At 39.6% G+C, this 20091-nt stretch overlaps 1 protein-coding gene across 3 annotated transcripts in view; it reads right to left on the minus strand.

Annotated features, from left to right (window-relative positions):
- LOC130567420 (thyroid hormone receptor beta) overlaps window positions 1-15292 on the minus strand; it is a 118361-nt gene extending 103069 nt beyond the window's left edge. For 2 of the 3 annotated variants that reach the window (XM_057355501.1, XM_057355502.1), the window contains exon 1: window positions 15102-15292. The gene's annotated coding sequence lies outside the window, so the exon portion shown is untranslated. The remainder of the gene's footprint in view (window positions 1-15101) is intronic. The other variant, XM_057355503.1, reaches the window with a different exon arrangement.
- Between the last annotated feature and the right edge of the window lie 4799 nt (window positions 15293-20091).

Raw genomic sequence — 20091 nt, forward strand, 5'->3', positions numbered from 1 at the left:
TAACCTAAAATTCTCTGTCATTGACAGATTTTGTTTACCAGTGACGGAAAAATCTGAAGGCCGTCCGTCTGTCCGTCATTTTGATGGATTACAATGAGGGCAATTTGTAACTCCCCGTTTCCCTTCATTAGAGCGTGATATGCTCGCGAAGGGACGTGCATGTTTTCACCTGTCATTGTTACTGACTAGACATATGTGATGCGATCTGGGAAAACCTGTCGGATGTCGCGCTGGGACAGTATCAATGCACATTTCCCGCCAGTCCTGTGTAAACTACGGCATGCAAAGTTTTTTATACAATGTTTTCGTGAGATGACAGCTCCCCGTCTGCAGCACCGGGAGTTATCCGATCGCAAAACATACAAGGGATGATCGAGAGTCCAGACACTATGCACATGATAAACAACGTAAAACTTGCTTCACTGCTAATTAGTTGTTATCCGTAATGTTTGCTAGTTTCCTTGTGTAGTGATAATGGTAGAGCTCTCGTCAGGGCTCTAGACTAACTTTTTGCACTGGTGCGCCTAACATTTTTTCTTAGGTGCACCAGCACAAAAGTTAGGTGCACCCAAACTTTTAACCGCATTTAACATCACATTTAACACCGCAGTTTTACCTGTTCACTTTTAAATGATTAACTAACATTCTGGTCAACATAAAGTTCTTTATTTGAAGCACAATTCTACAATAAAGGTAACTTACTGAAAAAGTGTTGGTGCTTAAAGTGCTTCACTGAACTGAAACTTAAAACATCTCAAGATGAATGGACCACGGCTTGACATAACCTGGGAGGTTGATGGCTCCGTGTCAGGGCATTGCTTATGATTTTCGGACGGATCAGGCCTTAACTTAACATTATTCACAAAAAAGTTGTCAATCGTTCTTTTCATCTTCTCTCATCATCTGACGGGCCTATAGGCTCCTCCCCTCTCTGTTTAACTGACGGGCTTATAGGCTCCTCCCCTCTCTGTCTGACTGCAGCACACGCATTTTCACACGTACACACCAGAGGCTGCGCTAGACTTTTTTATCGTCCGTCATTTTGACTGACAGGTTCGTAAAAAATCCGTCATAATCCATTATTACCCGTCACTATGGTGCAAGGTGGCTTTACGAGGTAATTAGTATGTTCGTGACGTCATCACGCTGTACTTGCTGTGCTACTGTACAAAACCGTTTGAATAAAACGAAAGTAAGGAAAATGGTGCGGGCACACTTTTCAGGAACGGAATTTGGAGGAAAACGGGTTTTAAGTTAAGTGATGAAAATAAAAGCACAACAGTCCAGTATCACAAGTAAAAGTCACTTTAGAGTAGTAAAAGACTTACTCTAATAACTATTTAATTAAAAAACATTTCCCAGTGTTGAAGTCTATAAACATACTGTACAAAACCGTTTGAATAAAACAAAAGTAAGGAAAATGGGTCAGGGCACACTTAAAGAACGAGCAGGGCTCTAGAGTGCGACCAATTTGGTCGCACATGCGACCTAATTTTTCAATGGTGCGACTAAAAAAAATCTGAGGTCGCACCGGTGCGACCAGCCGTTCGAAGGAACAAATGTCTCTGCGAAAGTCTCCCTGTGGTTCAACAACAGACACATTAGGCCCATATCGTGGTCTAAACCAATCAGAGATAGTGAAGGGCGGACCCCCCTCTGATTGGCCGTGGTCCAGATATTCCTGTACGTGTGTGTACGTTTGAAAATGCTGTGCTGCAGTCAGACAGAGAGAGGTGAGTAGCCTATAGGCCCGTCAGATAAACAGAGTGGATGTAGCCGCGGATGATGAGAGAAGATGAAAAGAAGGATTGACAACTTTTTCGTTAAGAATGTTAAGTTAAGACCTGATCCGTCCGAAAATCATAACCAATGCTCTGACACGCTAGACTGCGACTAAATGGTCTCATTTTGCGACAAATTTTCCTGCCAGTGCGACAAGTTTTTCTTAATGGTCACACCGGTGCGACTGTCAAACTGATCAATATATAATTTTTGCGTATTATAAATTTAATGCGCATTCAGTCACTCATTTTCGTCTCCCCTCCTTCAACCGTAACTCGCGGGTTACGGGTTATGGGCGATTTTTACTTCTGCGTAGGACCTACGCCGTAACCTACGGCGTAGCCTATGCAGAGCCGCGTACCCTGTGCGTACCCTACGCCGTAGCCTGACGCGCACCTCTCCAAAAATGTAACAACGCGTCAACTCAACGCGGACCCTACGCGGACCGCAAGCGCTGTGATTGGTCGGTTTGGCAGCATCGTACTTCCTTCTACGCATTTCTGGCATCTTCTTCTCTGGCGTCTTCTTCCGGCAAGTTCAGAGTCCACAAAAGAACAACATGGCGAGCATCGACATCTCTGGTTTCTAGCTTTTTGTTGAAGTGATTTAATTAAAAGTAACTGTTTTTCTACTTCGATCAGCTCCAACTCCGTTAAGATGCAATCAGCTTCCATCGCTTGCAAACACTAGCATACACACAAAACATCGGCGAAGAAGAGCAAACCCGTGAAAACACAAAGAGCCATCTAGCATTTCGGCGGTGTAATTTCAGTACGACGCATTCTCTCAACGCAGAACCATAAATGTTCACGACGGCGTCGTCTACGTACGTAGGCTACGCCCTACGCATGACTATAACTTAAGCTTAAGAGGCGAAGGACCGAAAGAGCAGACGAGTGAAGCGCTCAATCTTGCAACTTAAATAAATATGCAGAATACAAGAATTTCCCCTGCTAAGGTACAAAACAGCAAAGATAACGAAATGTGTTGCAAGTATTGTATGCATGTGAAGCTAATGCAGAAAACACGCGTTTATACTTTAAGCACTGAACTATTGTATAAAGATCTCTAACAATACTGCAAAGCATACAAAACGTTATACATCACGCTAAATACTATTTATTTGTGAGTCGCTATTGATAGAAGCCAAACGTGTATCAATGCAGCTTTCATGAAGAATAATCACTAAAAGCCTTCAAGTCTCGCGGGTTGTTTGAGATATGCGCGCGCCCAGAGAGTCAGAGCACAAAATACTAAACGGAGTTCTCTTTCACGCCTTCTTACTCTGAAACGGACATATTAACACAAAATAACCTAAAAATTCCCATATTAACAAGAAACCTTGTAAAGGTATTCAGTTTGTTTCGTGACCAAACAGTTGGGAAACAAAACACGTGTTCCAGTATATTGCGCGAGCTCTTAAAGGGGCAGCAGCATAATAAAGATCTCTGTTTATAATGTTCATCAAACAACAACGGACGGGCCCAAAAACACTCACTGATATTAAAGGAATTGTGTTCTCTTATAGGAGTCGATAAAGGAATAAAGGAAGAAAGTAGTTTTTAGAAAGATGTGCTTTAAATATGGTAAAGTGTTGAAAGAGAGTTTAGATTTAGATTCAATTTATTGTCATTGCACATGTACAAGTACAAGGCAACGAAATGTGACCTCTGCATTTAACCCATCCAGAGAGTAGTGAACACACGTACCCCCGGAGCAGTGGGCAGCTATCACTACAGCGCCCGGGGAGCAAGTAGGGGTAAGGTGCCTTGCTCAAGGGCACCTCAGTTGTTACCCGCCGGCCCTGGGAATCGAACCGGCAACCTTCTGGTCATGAGTCCGACTCTCTAACCATTAGGCCAAACCATTATAAACAATGATTTGTATTAATTTCTTCTTCTTTTAGTGATTCTTTTTTCTTACATCACCCCATGACTCTGGTGCTATCAAATTAAGGGCTGGTGCCACCAACTGAATAACTTGGTAGCACCAGTGCCACCTCTCTCAAGTGTTAGTCTAGAGCCCTGCTTTCTTGTAGAATTGTGCTTCAAATAAAGAACTTTATGTTGACCAGATTGTTCGTTAATCATTTACAAGTCAATATTGCCTATATGGACAGCGATTTAAAAAAAAGTGAACTTGTAAAACTGCGGTGTTAAATGCGATGCGGTCGAAAATTTGGGTGCACCTAACTTTTGTGCTGGTGCACCTAAGAAAAAAAGTTAGGCGCACCAGTGCAACCAGTGCAAAAAGTTAGTCTAGAGCCCTGGGCATAGGAGACAGATGCATGTTTCTAAACGGGATCTAATGCTTGCATTTCAGGCTGCTTAAATGAAGCACACGCTGTTTTATGTTTACTTCTTCATTTATTTTTTTTCTCTTTCAGATCTATCAAAGGCAAGAACCAAAACAGCGGTCTTCTGCCCCCACAAACCGGCCTGGAGCCTGCCACACAAAGCCAGGCAATCTCGAGCTGTGACCCAGTGTGCGTCTTCCACCCCCAAGCGAACATCGCACAAATAAAAAACATTAAATCATGCGTTTTGTCTGTTTTTATTAGAATGCATATTTGTCAAACAAAGAAGCTATCGTCTTGCAAATAGGTAAACTAACCCATTGCATATAAATATATTGATTAGGCCTAATGTAGTTTATAAAATGTTTTACTTTTAATTGTGCATTTTAATCATTGTAAATTATTTAAGAAGTAGCCTAAAATTTCATTAAAGTTTTGTACACAAAAGCACCTGTTAACCTTGTAATTTCAAGCATTTAAATAATCTATTATGATCTATTAATAATTATGCTACCAGCCTCCACACGAACTGCAGCATCCTTCACAAGTTTCAAAAGACAGCTCATTTATTTGACTAACCAATAACTGTCTGTCTGTCTGTCTAAAAAGAAAAAATAAACTTGTTGTTGATTCTCTCCTTTGCTGACTCCAGCTTTAATCCTCTAGTAGCATGGCTTTGTAAACTAACGGTACTGTTTAGCGTGTTGACAAAATGTTTATATGCTCTTCTGCTTGTAAGCCGCTGTGGCAAGCAGAGCGGGACGAGGGCCGTGTGAGAACGGCGCGAGGCCGGTGACACGAGTGATAATGAGCGTCAGCTGCGCATTGCACCGGTCTCGCATCTCTCACAGTGGAGCTCCGGAAGCATAAAAGGACAAGCGACAGCAGTGAAAGACGAGAGAGAACTAGGCCAGGAGTTTATGTTATGTTTTATTATGTTTGTGTGGCCAGTGACAGTGTCGACAGTGACTTTCGTTTTGTTGTTTGTTTATTTTATTAAAAGTTTGGTTAACGTTCGCCGGTTCCCGCCTCCTTCCCGATTACTTCGAACTTTGTTACAGTCGCTTTGGATAAAAGCGTCTGCCAACTGAATAAATGTAAATGTAAATGATTAGCATAGAAAAGAAAATACTTAATGTAATGAAAATAAGAAATCGCATTGGAATCTATTTTTACATTGTCTTACTAAACGAAAAAACGTAATCTATCTTTCTATTTGTCATTATTCCTTATCAGTTATCAAAAGGGTTAAAGGGTTCTTAAAACTTGCGTACACGAGCTGAGACCTGTCGTGAGATTTGTTCGTAGCAGCCGCTCACGTCCATTTTGATAAATGCCAAGTTTTGCATGGAAACGACCGTTTGCCCAGTTTTTGGTCATACGCTCGTTTCATAAATGAGGTCCACTGTGTTTCACTACAGCTGTCGTCGTTTTTTCTGGCAATTGCAGGAGGTATGCGTTAGATCAATATCAGATTACAGACTGTATTCTGTCGATTGTGGCACTTAACAACACAGCAAGATGATATTTTATATTCATTATGTAGCCGAATCTGTGCTGGTTTGTATTGGCCGCCTCCAGTTTTCCCTTTTGTTTTGCCTCCAGCTAATGCCGTGACGTAATCGTGACATCGGCGCAAAAGGGTTTATATTGTTTCATTTACGGCACAGTCAGCGTGGCACAGCTGCATTTAACAGTGTAACAGCCACAGTGGTGTAAAGGCCATTGAAAAGAACAGAAAGATCAGTGACACCAGTGATGTGTCATCTGAAGCTTGTTATTTGCGTTGGCGAGTGACACTGGCGTTTGTCTTCTCCTTTACTCATCAAGGCTGTGATGTCCGATCTCTTCCATAGACCTTCAACACCTTTCTTTGGACTTGAAACGGGTCAGATACGTTTTGTTTTCTCAGCGGATTTGCGCGTATGATCAACTGATATGATCAGCTCGGTGCTATCGTGTCTCTGAACCGGAGGACACTCACGTGCAACCGATCGCGTGACACTTAATGCGAAATTAAGACTTTAATGTTGAACTTGACACTGTCTGAATCATCCCCCATCTCCCATCTAGTGTATTATGCATCATTCCCTATGTAGGACATACTAAATGTGTGAACAAGTGGCTGATTTAAGGCGCAGCTTCCACAGCTCACATAGTGAAGGGGGCGGGACTCTTCGGATTCTAAAGCGGATTTGATTGGACGAGAACTTTGACTAGAGGCTGAAGTGTAGGGTGATGTCGTGGAATTTCTAGATTTTTTTAGCGTGCCAGACTGTCAGTTTTGAACGCTTATATCTTTTAAATGGGAATTTTGTCAGCGCATAGGAGCATATCAGTTTATTGACGTCCTTAAGGCTAACTTGTTTTTACTAAAAGGAAAAAAAGCTTACATTTTGATTTCACTGGGGCTTTAAGATGCATGTGTAATGTCACATGTGAAACTCTCCCGCATTCTTGGCTTAAAATCAGCCCACCAGATCATTCAATTAAATGATGTAAAAGTGCCCTTCAGAGTACCACAATAGAAAAATGACATGTATATAGAAAAACTGGTGTTTGTTCAGTGATTAAAGAGTGTGGAGAGACTTTGAGTCATCATTCATATTTTAGATGAAAGTTTTATGAATATTGTTTCTATTTTAGGAAGGTCACACATTATGTTGTGTTTTGCTGGTTTGGGTTCTATGTAAAGAGATGTTGACTTCTGGAAGTAAAGAGTGATCTTTCATTATGATAATCTCTAAACACTGCAACCACAAAAGAAATCAGACCGACCATCTCTGACCACAACAACACAAGTCAAGCTGTGTGAGGTCACCCTTACAGAAAAGACACACGAAATTCACATGTGCAAAAAACACATGTGATCACATGTGAAATGTGTGTTTTTGGAACATTTTGGTGTGAATTCCATGTGAATTCCCACGTGAAACCCATGGGATAACATGTAAAAACCCATGGGATAACATATGCGACATGTCTCAACATGTGATCACATGTTCTTCACGTCACCACATGTTGCAAATGTCATCCCATGGGTTTTTACATGTTATCCCATGGGTTTCACGTGGGAATTCACATGGAATTCACACCCAAATGTTCCAAAAACACACATTTCACATGTGATCACACGTGTTTTTTGCACATGTGAAAAACATGTAAAAAAACATGTGAAATTCATGTGTCTTTTCTGTAAGGGCAAGAATAACATTATTAGGAATGCTTCAGTCTGAATTACAGAATTATAAGGAAACATTGTAGCCAAATAGACACCTTTTCTGTTAGTAAACATTGTGACACGTTTTTGTGGGCGGAGCTTAGGTGGAGGCAGAAAGATCCCCCTGACCGCATTATTAATGCTAGGTAGCACATTTTGTTTGCTTGCTTTTTGACCATGACTAGAAAAAATCAGATAAAATTTTAACATGTAAGGTGACTCGCTGACTGTCTAGGACCGTGATTGTTTTTGAGAAAATAAACTTTAACGCAAGGAACCTGGCTGACCTGTACGCGCTCACTCAATGGATCCAGAGACGAACTGACAGGATTTCCTCCAGTTAAGTGGCCTGACATCTACACATACCAGACAGAGAAACCAAGCGTGTACAGTAAAGATAAACTGAGAGCGTACACATCTATAGATGCCTGCTTGTACTAGGCAAACGTTAGCAAATGCATTTACTTGAACACAAACCTGACATATAACACGAGCCTTCTCACTGTTCCCTCTCCCTTTATACTAATGCACTTGTGACGACTAAAGAAAAAGAGATGACAAACACTTCCCATTATGTTCAGTTTCTGGCCGATAGTTATCTGCTAACTAACAAAGTTAGCTAGCGTACCCTGTGCGTTCAAAAGTTAACGCTACTTAAAAACAACCTTGTTCCCCAGTTTCTGATTTGGGCATACGTGAGATATTTTAGACACAAATCATAATCCACATCAACAAAAGACAGTCGTTTTATAATGATTGATGATTGATGATCGTTTCTGTTCAGTCCGCTTGTTTCATTGTGTTTAACTACAGCTGTCGTCAGTGTGTTTGTTTGGCAGTGGCAGCATGTATGTGTTAAAATATCAAATTGGAGACTGTATTCTGTCGATTGTGGCACTAAACAACATAAGATGATATTTTAAACTCCTTATGTCGCCGAATCTGTGCTGGTTTGTATTGACCTCCTCCAGTTTGCCCTTTGTTTTTCCTCCAGCTAATGCCGTGACGTAAGCGTGACGTCGGTGCAAAAGGGGTCTATATTAAGATGAATTGTCATAGTGAATTAACAGTAATATAGTGTTATTACAATGTACTGTACTGTAAGCATACTGCCCAGTGACTTCAGACCTTCATCATTACAGGTCAATCTGTCATCCCGCCATAGTCTAATTTGTTTCGCCATGGTTTCAAAACAAACCAATTTTTTTATACTTCTCATAACATCATATCATTGTTTTTCCCATACATTGATTTATTAGTCGAGGCTTGCCACACTATCAACACTGGCCGCCACAAACAGATTTTTCATGATTCCTCTTTACATTTTATTTTCTTAATTCATTCAGTTTAATTCATTGTAGATTTGAGAGCGCTCAGTGCCCCCCCCCCCCTCTCTCTCTCACATGACCGTGAATGAATTAAAATGTGGCGGTGTTTTCACTATGCGCTCTCCTGTGTACTTGCCTTTCCACGTAAACTTCAACAGTCACAGATGTTACTGACAGAGAAGATCTACAATAAAACTATCACTCGCGTTTAAAATCACAGAAGCGCGCAACACAGCAACACATTGATGAGAGGAGCAACGGCAGTAAAGCCTGTGCGCTGCATGAGACACATAAGAAGCCTAATGTAGCCAAAATCACCGCATATAGCAGTTCTTTAAAGTATATGTTTGGTGATTTTGTCAGACGATGTCGCGTTTATAAATCAGCATTTTAGCAGCAGTTAAAGTGACAGCTGGTTGTATTGAACACGAGGTGTTATTGGGTCATGTTTAGTCAATATTTTATACTTGTTTTATGTCTGACAACAAAACAGATAATATGTAAGAATAGCATTCAGTTGTATTAAAATACAATATGATGTAGACAGAGAGTAGAAGCGAAACAGATTTCAAGTGCCAACACTAGACCAAACGCAAACACGTGATGACGTCACAAATATGCTCATTGGTGTGTGACGTCATCAGCGCCACAGTCACTCGAAATCCTGTGGGAAACATTGAATACGGTAGAAAATCAAATCCCATGTGACTGAAGCTACACTAGACTAATGTCCAGTATAAATGACCATCCCATAAACTCAACAGCCGTGAATATAGCTCTACTTTACAGCCAATACTAAATGACCCACTTCTAAAATCACACAGATGTTCACACAGAGTGAGCAAACTATTGAGCAACAGCTGATGATGACTACATACAGTCATGGACAAAATATTGGCACCCTTGGTAAATATGAGCAAAGTAAGCTGTGAAAATAAATCTGCATTGTTTCTCCTTTTATTCAAACAATTTACAAAATTCCAAGAATTCATTCAACTATAATTTAATAATAAACAATTGGGGGAAATATCACAGTATGAAACAAATGTTTTTCTCCAATACATGTCACAATTATTGGCACCCTTGTGTTTGATACTTTCTGCAACCTACATGCAAGTAAAACAGCTTGGAGTTTTTTCTTTTAGGGCCGGTTTCACAGACAAGGTTTAAGACTAGTCCCAGACTAAAATAAAATTTTAACTGAAAATTAACGTGAAAATAACGTGCCCTGACATATCTTCTACAGTGCAATTGTTTTTTCTAACCAATCCTCATCACCACTTAATGTATTTTTACACTGCATACGAAAGCAGCACGCTCGCGTTGCTCTCAGCACATGCAGAAAGAGCGTCTACAGCACCACGCCAAAGTCCGTTCGGACAGCTATTTACGTCATAGCAAGAGCGCCTCCAGGCAGCTACTTAGCATTGCATTTCTTCCAATTTATTGCAATGGCAGTTACGCACCTTGTTAATATATTATCATTGGCCTTTCCCATTGAGCGCTGGTGTTTGCACCACACGTTTACTTCCATTGCAGCAAGTGACGTTGCTAGGCCCTTTTTAGGGGAGTTAAAGCCCCCCTAAATTTCTAGCTTATCCCCCCTAAAATACTGTGCGTAATAATGTAATCTGTACAAGAATTCGAGATCGCTTTTAGTTCCCTTTAAAACTCTTATTATGAAAACGGCGTTAGCCTGGGTTATACGTCCTTTTCACATGACGTCATGCATCTTCCGTTCTGCCGCGAAGCAGTGTATCGTTACTTCCGCTAGCACTCCAGTTGATAAGGTGGCGATAATGCACCTATAAGCTGGTTTGCCAACCGCCAGTAAAACTCAAGAAGAAGTTACTTCCGCTAGTGCCTCAGAATGGACTTTACCAAGTGGCTTGCACATCTGCCACAAATACGGCTAGATGATGTACAACGTCTTGCAGACAAATTTCCGCTAACGACAAGATCAAAGCTAGAGAAAGGACACAAATTCTTCGTTGAACAGTACCTGTTTGATTATGAATGTAAGTGTTTTGTTTTCTTTTTGTGTTAGCAAAGGTGCTAGGATAAGTACTTGAATACGTGTTCTGTCAGTTTTTTTTCTCACTGTTGTTAAATTCCAGTGCGATGGCAAAACGGAAGTTCTTCTTCTTCTTCTTCTTCTTCTTCTTCTTCTTCTTCTTCTTCTTCTTCTTCTTGTTTGTTGCAAGACGGATGTTATGATACACTGCTTTGTGAAAAGGTGGAAGTTAAGTGACGTCATTGTGAAAAGGGCCTATTTAGCGCATTCTTCAGTTCACAGCAGCACATTGGAGTGAACGTCATAAGCAGAGTAACGTTAAGGTGTGTGCATTAACATGACATCTGCATCTTTGCCATTCTTTGTTGTAAATGCAGCTTAATATGATGCGGGAGAGATACAAGACCCTTTCCCATCCACTGTAAAAGTTTTGTCTGCGTTCACCCCTCGTTAACTAACGTTAGTTGTTTACGTTACGTTACGTCCAGCAAAATGACAGCACTTCACACCAATGACGTCATACTTTAGAAAACGATCATGATTATATTGTAGCGCACAGACATGTGTCATTCATGATGATGTGCTGTTTTATTTTTCTGCACCTAAGTTATAGAGAGCTGACGGTAGTTTTGAGCGCCCCGGAAAGACGACGGGCAGATAGACTTACTGTAGTTCAGCCTGTGTGTGTTATTCATTGTTCTGAGTTCCGAGGAAACAAAAGCGTACCGAGAAGCTTCAGACGCGTCAGTATTTTTATTATTAATTTAAAAGTTATTGTGGATGTAATAGATGAACACGCAGTCATGCAGGAGTGACAGCGCTCGTGCTAATCAGAATGAATGAAAGGGAAACATATCAAGTTATTCCTTCTACTAAATAATGATTCAGCAGTTGATTGTGACATTTATTATATGGATTTGTGGCTGTTGTTGTCACTTTGAATTATAAATGTTGCAGATTGATCGATTAATGTGATACTCATTTGAATAACAATAACTTGTCTTTATGCTTTTCTGCATATTCTTTCTTAATGATTTATTTTAGTAATGTATACAGTATGTGGTGCTTAGAGTGTGGCTATATATATATATATATATATATATTTATATTTATATCCTCATTGGAGGCTGAGCCCCGCTAATATTGAAAACCTAGAATCGCCCCTGATTACAGCAATCGCAAGTTTTGCATTACGTTATTTTAAATACTCTGATGTGCAAAACCTCTTCAAGAAGCTTATTTTACTGACATGTTGATGAACAGTAAACCAAAAACTGCTGTGAGCTGCCGGTGTAAATCTTTACATTTCTTCAATACACCAGGAATTTGTACAAGATGATTTTTGCTTAAAGATAATAATAAAATAAGTCAAGTAAAATAAAGGGAATTTCAGTAAAATTGTTTTTTTTTCTTAACTTTTTACTGTTCCTGTCACATAGCATAGATCAATGAAAAAAACACTTTAATGTGCCAAGACATCAGAACCGAACCGAACCGAAAACCGTGGGTGAAAAACGGAGGTTCGTATTGAACCATGGGCGAGCTGTATTGTTGCATCCCTAATCTAAAGATGATTTTATTTATAAATGTAAAGTTCTGTTATTTGGACTAGGGACGTTAGGCTCGTGATGAAGGATGTGGTTTCACAGATCTGGCAACCCTGCCAAGCCGGTCCATTAACACTCAAGAGCAAGCTGACTGTGTATGATTATGAAAACATATTTGTCGTTGTGTAAACTCAAACATCAAACATTATATTTCCTACACTAACACAACAAAGAAAGGGTATCCAATTTTTCGGGAATTACTGTTGTGGCATTCTATCAAACTTCTAGTGACGTCATGTCACATCAGTGGACCGTTCCAAGATGGCGGACGCGTCTACGTGCCTGGAGCGCTTCGATGAGGCATCTAGTTATTGATATCTATGGTACAGTCTCTACATGTTTTTGTGTTAATGGAGAGAACAAATCCAGCAGTTCACTCAAAAATTAAATATATGTACACAAGTTAGGCCATAAAGACTTGCATGAGTTTCTTCATCTGAACCAGTTTTTCTCATTTGACTTTTTTCTCACACACTCAACATGACAAAGCTACAAGAAGCATAACATCCATCACTAAAGTAATGAAACAATATTCTGAGAGTATTTATTGAAACTAAAATGGTAAACAAGCAGATGCGAGCACTAGATTCAAAGATGGCGGCACATCAATAACTTCAGATGTCACAGCTTTCCTGTGGCTCAGTGGTTAGAGCACGGCACTAGCAACGCCAAGGTCATGGGTTGGATCCCAGGGGGTTGCACATAGTCAGAAACAAATGTAATGCAACAATGCAATGTAAGTCGCTTTGGATAAAAGCGTCTGCCAAATGCATAAATGTAAATGGCATTGGTTCTTTAGTGTCTTAGTTGTCGTATGATATTTCATCATGAACACTGTAGCTCGTGCCATTTGAACAGATTTCTTCAAGCTTCCTGAATTGTGTTTGCTACTCATGACATGGATTATATTTTCATTTGCTTTTCACCAAACACATGCCTTCCAAACACTTGCATGAGACGCGTGCCTTTACTGTATTCTATGAAGAATGTCTGTCATTTTGAAGAAGATACAGGCACCACACAGCACCATTAAACATAACAACCAGCAGAGCATTCACAGGTTTGGTTATAGGGGACTGAATGACACAATGTTTGGGTGAACTGTTCCTTTAAATGTGATGTAACAGGTCTGACCTGCATTTAAATGGATTCAGACCTGAAATAACCTTCAGCTGCTGAGAAATCACCGCTAATAATCGTCATATTTCAACATCTCTTTTCTTCCTGTATGCCTCTCAGGATTAGTGAACACCACACGTCACAGGGTTCATTTTCATTACATAACTAGAAATTTGTGTCTTTCCACGTGCAGTATTGTGTCTAGAATTCATGTTCCCAATAAAACTTCCTTCACTCACTGTTTAGTGTACTGCTTTATTGGAAACTGTAAATGGTAGTATGCTACACGACCACACATGAATCATTATTGAGTCCGTAATCCAATTCTGTATCAAATCTCTTGCCAGTCAAATCTAAAGAAATGAAATGTAAAACAGTGTTCACAAACCAGTTTTGCTTACATAACGTGAAAAAAGAACAATCAATTCGCAGGAAGGAGTACAAGAAAGTTCATTTTGTCCGATCAAACTATTGCTTTGTGATGGAAAAATGATAAAGACATATGTCCTCCACAAGACTAGAAATGTGTGAAGCAAACAGGGCAAACTCTGGCCTTTATATAAAAGTATAGCAGAAATGCAAGTCAGCAGTGTTGCAGGACAGAGTATTCTATGCGGTGTACTGCACAGCACACATTTTGGCGGTATTTTTGATACGTACACAATATCTGCCCATCCAGAAAAAATACACCGTTTTAAAGTCTTTCACAACAACAATCGTTTAATGCACAGCAAGTTCCAGTCAGTTTGATCAACATTTGAAATTAACTGAGGAAAATAACCGTCGTTTTCACCTGTCTGATCAAAAATGACACTGTAAACATCAATAACAGCTTTAACTTGACAAATGACCATGGTATAAGCGGGGAAATCCGCAGCAAACCCTGTATTAAAGGATTTTAATGCATTCCACGTTGTGCGTTATTAATCAATATTTCACGATGAACAATGTCACACATATCAATGTTTACGAAATGTCACTTCACATGTTGCTTCTGTGCCATCTGTCCAGTGCCAAAAACTATGCCATTGCTAGATATCTTGTTCATACAGACCAAAACTGAACAACTTGGGGTTTTTTTTCAAAATATACAATTATTCGCCTGCATGACCTCATTTTGGGTGAACTAACTATCATTGATCAAAAGGGTTGTTCTTTCCATTGCCTACTCAAGCCTATACAAAAAATGAGCAACAAATATCAGAAAACTGTCAGTATTGTATGTATATTAGTATGTGTGTGTGTTTATTATTAAAGACTTGATGGCGTTTCTTTAAGTGGGTCATGTGTTTGCATATAAGCCATTCGGAAAACACAGGCCAACAACAACACATTAAACATACACGTTAACATAAAACAGTCAGATGCAATGAAAAGATTATTATTACTACTAACGTTACTACTATTATAACTATTTCATTCTTTTCATTATGATGCACCATAACTTCAGCTGCAACACAAACATTTACAGATGCGTGTTATTTACAGATAGGCTAATGTTCGCGAGAATATTACAGTACATCTACAGTATGTTTTAATGTAAATATCGTGTTTCTGAATGCCTTCTGAGGGCTTTTCACCGAAAGACACTGAAAGTGTAACACAAGCACATCCGCGTGCACAAACATCAGAAATGTAACGTTATAAAACCGACATTCATGAGTTTCACTCTCTCCGTGTTTAACACGAAGACATTCGTACGCTTGACGTCAAAACACAGGAAATAACGCCTCACCTCGACGCGCTGCGACGCGACGCGACGCCTTCTGTGCGTCCTGTGCGAGTGTCTGTAGAACAGATATGGCCGTAACGGCAGGGTTTGTTCCTCTGATCGGACAGACGTGGCCTGAAATGACCCAGCAGCACAACACATCAACTCAACATGGACCCGGGGAGAGAGAGAGCGAGAGAGAGAGAGAGAGAGAGAGAGAGCGAGAGAGAGCTGTGGGGAATCAGAGAGCTCTTGACGTGAAGCCAGAGATCTTTAACCCTTTACCGCTGCTGGAAATAAGACATTTTACATTTACGCGTTTAGCAGACGCTTTTATCCAAAGCGACTTACATTGCTTTAGCCTATACATTTATACATAGGCATGTGCAACCCCTGGGATCGAACCCACAACCTTGCGTTGTTAACGCAATGCTCTTACCACTGAGCTACAGGAAACTATTATAACATTGTATTTATCATTCTAACATTATACAGCTTTATGTCACAGACAGACAAGAAATGGAATTCAAGGCCAAAAATCCGCACACTTGTGATACTGGAAAATGGTTTGTTATTTAGATGAAGATGTACAATGATGTGCATTAGCAAGAGAAACAAGGGAACTTGTATTTTCAGAGGCTTTCGGAGAACAGGATAAGAAGAACGTGTTAAAGATCTCACAGGTAGGCTAAATAAAGAGTTGGTGCTATATTAAGGGTTAACTCACGCTTAGACGGTTGGGTTTCCTGCAGGACTGAGTTTGTCTTCTTAAGTGTAAACTAAGTTGTGATTTCTTAAGGATTTCTGGTTTCATAGTCTCTGAATAGTCATTCTACCCAATGGGTGACATTTTAACTTTAAAATATTTGTATAAAATATTTTTCATAGCAAATGTAACATGTAAAACATGAATGAAAGCTGCCTTAAACAGTGAAATATATAGCATTTGTTTTGTCTCCCCACTATTTATCATTATACTTTACCATGAAATATAAAGGTTAATTCCTATTAATAAACCTATGAGGGTTTAAATATATGTGAAACCAGGCTGAAATGCTTTAACTAGTCAAATATTTTGAAGTCATGCTTCCAAAATGTCAACAGACAGGTGTTTAGCCGACAATTAAAAACATACATACTGTAATACTACGTTAGGAAATTTTCAATTTTATTTTTAAATCACTTTTCACTCAACTTGTTCACTCACGATGTTACGTATAGTTGTAGTCACACATCAGTAGAAGTAAGTGAAAGCACGTGGACATTCACGCAGCACACACCTACAGTTCACGCAGGTCCATCTAGCAGGAATATTGTTTGGTGAGTCTTAACTTTGATGTTTGATTTGGTGGCGTTCCAAGTATGTCAAAGAATGTTAACAGGATGCATTCTGCAGCTAACTTAACAGAACAAAACAACAGTTCAGTCGAAATATGAATGACTTTTTCATTTAAAGACACCTGAACCTAAATGCGTGAAAGTATTGAAATGTATGAGTGGATAGTAAAGGAAAAGCAGTCAACAAATGTTCAGCAATACTGAAGTTTATTAAGACAACATCCAGTAAACTAGAACTTAAAGTTGACTTCTGTTACACTTGACGTATACTTTGAAGTACATTTTTATCAAGTCAAAGTCTAAACAATTTAGTCCTACATAGTATTGAAATAGTAGACTTACAGTACAATTACAGGCCTAGTACTTGTACATGCTTCATAATGTTTACTCATAAAGTGAATTTAAAGTATTCTTGTTTTTCATGAAAAGTCAGTATTTGTGTTAAAATGTTTAGATTTAATGTTAAAACTTGGTTTATGTTGAATGTTTCTTTGGCACTGTAAAGACTATTTTATCATGCCAACAAAGCTTTTTGGAATCTTGAATAAGTGATGTGTGAGATCCTGTAGATCACGAGGTAGATTTTTCAACATTGCCATTGTTAAGTTTTGCATAATCAGATTAGGTTTGATAAATAAGATCCATTTGCTGCCCTGATTTGAGTCATTAAAGGGACAGTTCAGCCAAACATGAAAATGCTGTCATCATTGACTCACCCTCGAGTTGTTCCAAACCTGTAGAAATAGTTTTGTTCTAATGAACACAGAGAGAGATATTTGGAAGAATGTTAGCGACTGACAGTTGAGTTCTGCAGTACCATTGACGACCAAAGATTGGCAGTCAAAGGTGCTCAAGAACGGTTTGCTTTCCTAAATTCTTCAAAATATCTCTTTTTGTTCTCAACAGAACAATGATACAATATTTCCCCTACTGTGGTAGTCAATGATGTCCCAGAAAATTCCGTTGCAAACATTTTGCATATATCTTCCTTTGTGATCAACAAAAGAAAGAAATGAGTACAGGTTTGGAACAACTTGAGTAGGTTGAGTAAATAATGACAGATTTTGGGATGGAGGGTCCCTTTAAATGTGTCTGCTGTGTGAAAGATGTTGATCATGTGTGCAGAATGACCTCCGCTTCATCCAGAAACACAAAACCTCTCTGCTGACATGAATCTGGAAAACTGGAGCTCCACTGCCTTTCCCATCGGACTGAGACATGTGAAACGACCTCGTGAAGTAAATTAGCTGCGACTTTTGAGAAATAATAAAGACCAAGTGTGCTTCAGAAAGAGATTTTCTGCACGGGATGGTATAATGCGGTCAAGAGCAGCCTGAGCGAAACCACATCCCTAAACCTGACGTCACTGACCGAGACGAAACTTACACATGAATCACAAACAAATGTCTTTGTTTATTTTCATTCGTGTTTCAGTGGCTCGTGCTGTGTCTATTTTTGTCCCGTGTCCTCTGGTTTGCTCATGTTGTGCTGCCCATCACTTCTCTCTCGTGTTTTCTGATATGAAACATCTCACGCATTTTGTTTGGTCGTGTCGTCTGTCAGTGCTGATCAGTTTCTCATGTTTCTCGGAGTTCTTTCTGTCTGTAATTGTCTTCAGATTTTCCCTTTGCCTCATCCATGCACCTCCTGAGCATCACCGTCATCATCCCGTTGCCACCGGCTCTGTTTCTTCTCCATGTGAGCGGGATCACTAGAGTATGCCATCTACTGGTCATTCCTCTGAATAACCAACACGTGATGTCCATAAGCCGTATATAACTTAATGTGAGCTCTCTAGACCTTTGTCAGGTTGTAAACCTGATAACACATGTACTCCCGTATTCCTATGATCTTTTCTCATGTTTATGTACAGTAAAGCTGCTCTGCAACAATGTGAAAGTGTGAAGAGCACGAGAGAAACTCATGTGAAATGAATATATAGTTATATATACTGTATGATGTAATACAGAATAAGATCACATGCATTAAAAGGTGTTGGGAAAATATACCAATAGATGGAAACATGTTAAAATCCCCAAAATACAAGAACTTCATGAATTAGATGTTTGTATTATTACCTTGGACGTCCTTATTTGTCATTTCGCCAAATACCCAGTTATCCCTAAAAGAAGATGAAAGTAGAGCGATTTAAAACGAGATGCTTTAGCTTTGAGTCTAATCAGAGATTTCAGTTTTCACGTGATGTGTTCTGTGTGTTTTCAGAAGGCCTGTCAGGACCTGTGTCAGATGAAAACACACACACACCGTCTCTCATTCTCAGCCTGGCAACAGTCAAGTAGCTAGTTTTTAACAAACAATCTCACATAGCCTCAAAATAAATGAAATGCGTTTCTTCTTATACACGTAGAAGTCAGACCATAATAAACAAGCGTTTGTAAACAGTGAAATGAACATCACAAGACATGTGTTTTAATGCTTGATTCACATGAGGATTCATTTTCAAATGATGACAGTGCTGAAATCATGTTTCATCGTGTACCATTCAATGGCTTTGAAATCCCTCTTTCAATATGTAAGGGTGAACAAATGCTGACACTGACAAGACAAGAGCCGAGCTGTAAAGCGTGGATCTGACACAGGACACCGGGAGACTAAACAGGGAAATAAAAAGCAGCGTCTCTATACAAGAAAACATGACAGCCCAGATGCATAAACTTAGCTGCTATGCGTCTCAGTCTCACTGACCAGCAATTCATTATTTATTATGGGCTGTCTCGACTCAATTTAGACAGAGGATAGTAGAGCCACACAAAATAAGAAGATAAGAGAAATAGATGTTTGCAAGGGGGTAAAGGGTTACTCGGACATTATTGGGTGCCAGTCATTTTGTGATATTACTCATGTGTTATGCTGAGACTTTATTCATGTCATTGGTCTTCGAGTGACTGAGATTCTTCTTTGTTGTTGTTTTTTTCCTATAGACGCCTGTAGATCTCTAACTCTCTGTACTGATCACTGCAAACAGATTTGTTTAACTGGATCCACAGACTGAGGTTCAAGAAGAAGACAAACAGTATTCAGTGTTTTTGTAAAGGTATTTGACTCTGTGACCCCTCAGCACAAACTGATCTTTAATCTTGACACACATCTTGTCATGGCTCTGCTTCCTTAGTCATGTTTTTCTTGGTCCTGTAGCAGAGCCATGGCAAAGCCTTTGGTTATGTGTGGAGAGAAACATATTATTGTCCTTTTGGCAATGGTATGCGTTTCTCTCCAGTGTCTTGTCATTGGCCCCACTCCTCTCGTTTCCTTGTTATCTTCCCCTGAGTGTTTAATTACCCACACCTGCCCTGTGTCATTATCCCTCTTTTGTCTTCCCTTTAAATACCCTCTTGTTTCTTTGTCTTGTGTTCGTGGATTACGTGTGTATACTGGTGTTCTGTTCGCGGTCCCAGTCGTGTGCCTTTGACTATGTTTTCCATGTTGCCTGTGTTTCCCTTAAGTGTTTATACGTAGTGTCTCGTTTTTGATTTAGTTCAGTTTTTGCCCTCTTATGGGAAGTGTTTTGTTTTGATTTCTTGTTTTGTTTCCGTGTTCTTTTCCTTGTTCTGTTTTGCACCCCATCGTGGGTTTTTGGTTTGTGTTTTGTATTTATTATTAAAGTCTTGTTTTGTTAACCCCGTCACTGCCTACCTGCGCTTGGGTTCTTGCACGC

Source organism: Triplophysa rosa, linkage group LG16, assembly GCF_024868665.1.
Source record: "Triplophysa rosa linkage group LG16, Trosa_1v2, whole genome shotgun sequence".
Taxonomy (NCBI): Eukaryota; Metazoa; Chordata; class Actinopteri; order Cypriniformes; family Nemacheilidae; genus Triplophysa; species Triplophysa rosa.